We start from the raw sequence: 2,300 nt of genomic DNA, 5'->3' as shown, positions 1-2,300 counted from the left end.
CTTTGGAGACCAGGTTACAAGAAGCTGGTAACTCCCATCCCTCTTTCCCTCTGCTTTCTGCTCTGACTAAACCAGCTGCCCTGTGAAGAGGCCCTGGAGGCAAGGAACTGAGAAAGGTCTCTGGCCAACAGTCAGTGAGAAAATGAGACCCTCAAGTCCAACAGCTCATGTGAAAATGAGTCCTGCCAGCAACCACAGGAATGAGCTTAGAAATGGCTCCTCCCTCCGTTAAGCCTTCAGACCAGACTGCAGCCTCAGAGTCTGTAGACATCCATCCAGGAGCCATGCTTGGATCCTGACCTGCAGAAACTGAGATAATAAATCTTTGTTGTCTTAAGCTGCTAAGTTTTGGGGTAATTTGCCATATAGTAATATTATGCTAATATTAAAGAAGTGGTTTTAAAATAGTTTTTTTTTCCCTAGCAGTGTGAGTTTGGTATAGCCTTTCACTTCTCTGAGATTTGATTTCCTCATCTGTAAATGGCTCTCACGTCGTAGGATTGTTGGGAGGTCTAAATGAGATCATTCACAAAAAGCGTTTGGTACATGAGCAATACATGGCAGCTGTCATCATTGTCCTCGACGTCACTGTCATCATCAAAGGAATCCAGTAATAGAGGGGTGGAAGCTAGGAGCTATTTAAGATGTATTGGTTCAAAGATCTTTCCTATCCTTCCTCCAATAACACACATTACAATTATGTACAAGTGACTGGCCAATCAGAGAGCCAGTCAATAATGGCAACAACGATTGGTCCAAGGAGAAGGCATTGATCTAAAAAGACCAATAAGTCTATGGCCATGCCACCCTGAACAAGCCCGATCCCATCTGATTTCAGAAGCTAAGCAGGGTCAGGCCTGGTTAGTACTTGGATGGGAGACCACCTAGGAAGAACAGGTGCTGTAGGCATAAAAAATAAAAAATAAGGCATCGTAAGATGACGAGGTCTTTGCAATCTGTGAAGTCAACCAAGGGTTACCTCGCCTAAAAAAATAAATAAATAAAATAGAAACTAAAAGGACCAACGAGCATTCTTTCCTGAGATTTACATAGAATTGCTGGGAGAGAGACTGGGCAGCTTCTGGAAGAGGCCAGAATTTCTAGCGGTTCAAGCGTTAGAGAGAAATCCTCTCATCTTTTCTCCAAAACAGAAGCCCTTGGTAATTTCCAGCAAAGCTCCTGGAGACTTATTTTATTTCCATTAGAGTTAAATTCCAGTGATTAATGAAGCCTAAGAAAGCATCCCCAAAGTAACAAACACAACAAAAGAAAGGGAACCCTACTAACGAAGTCCAAAGTCCATCTGCAAATAATCTTTCATGGTTTAATTGGTCCTTTTAGGTAAAACCTCTCACTGTTGCAACAGAAATTGGTTCTTTTTACTTTAGAGAGTGCTCAGGGCTGATTACTTCTGAGGAGTGAGACCTGAGGGCAGATCATACAGCGAGCCCTTTGATCTATCCGGTCCTGGTGGGTAGGAAATTCTAGGTATGGGTGGGTAGGAAAGCACTCACACCTCTCACATGGATTTCCTGGATGTCTCCTGGAAACCTTAGTGATCCTCCCAACTCCCAGACACTGATGTCTTCCTCCAGGTGGCCAAAATGGGTGACGGCAAATTGCCAGGAAACACACTGATTTAAAGACTAATCCAAGAGTACATTCCCTCTTTGGAAATTGGAAACAACTTGTGTGCAGTTTTTTTGTTTGAAGGGTAAAGCAGGAGTTTGCTTTGGGACATGTTGGACTTGAGACACCTAAAAGACATCCAGGGGAAAACTGGCTGGGTGAGTCTGCAGGCCCAGGAAGGTCCTGCCTGGACGTGTACTTTTGGGAGTGACCAGTGCGTGGAGGGCATATGGAGCCATGGTACGGGTGAGATCATGGAAGGAAGGAAAATTCTGCTCCCCTTGACCTTGGTGTAGGCACCTCTCCTTTGGCAGGTGAGCTGAGCAGAATCCCAGTAATGTAGTGAGGAGGCAAGAGAATTAAAATGTTAATCAAGCCACATTCAGGGACTGCGGATATGCTGATCAGCCCCGCAGTCAGGCCTGGAGGACACCTGCAGAACAAAGGGAGATTTCTTCTGGGATTGCTAACAACCCACTTTCCACACTGAGAAGGGGAAACAGGAACAGCAGAGTCTTTAAGTGACTTCCCTACACAAGTAAAATCGCTCATTCCCTATGGCTAAATCCATGGGAACCTATGGATTAAAGGCTGGGGACTGCCAGCGGGCCTTTCAGACTATACACTCTTCCTCATTTCTCACTGTCTGTCCATATCAAAGGAGATAGAAA

At 44.8% G+C, this 2,300-nt stretch overlaps 1 pseudogene; it reads left to right on the top strand.

Annotated features, from left to right (window-relative positions):
* Nucleotides 1-790: 790 nt before the first annotated feature.
* LOC120620734 (uncharacterized) lies at nt 791-909 on the top strand (annotated as a pseudogene).
* Nucleotides 910-2,300: the final 1,391 nt, after the last annotated feature.

The sequence above is a fragment of the Pteropus medius genome, unplaced genomic scaffold (genome assembly GCF_902729225.1).
Source record: "Pteropus medius unplaced genomic scaffold, Ma_sr-lr_union100, whole genome shotgun sequence".
NCBI lineage: Eukaryota > Metazoa > Chordata > Mammalia > Chiroptera > Pteropodidae > Pteropus > Pteropus medius.
The sequence above is the reverse complement of the archived record's forward strand: the minus strand, read 5'-3'. Positions and strand labels throughout refer to the sequence as shown.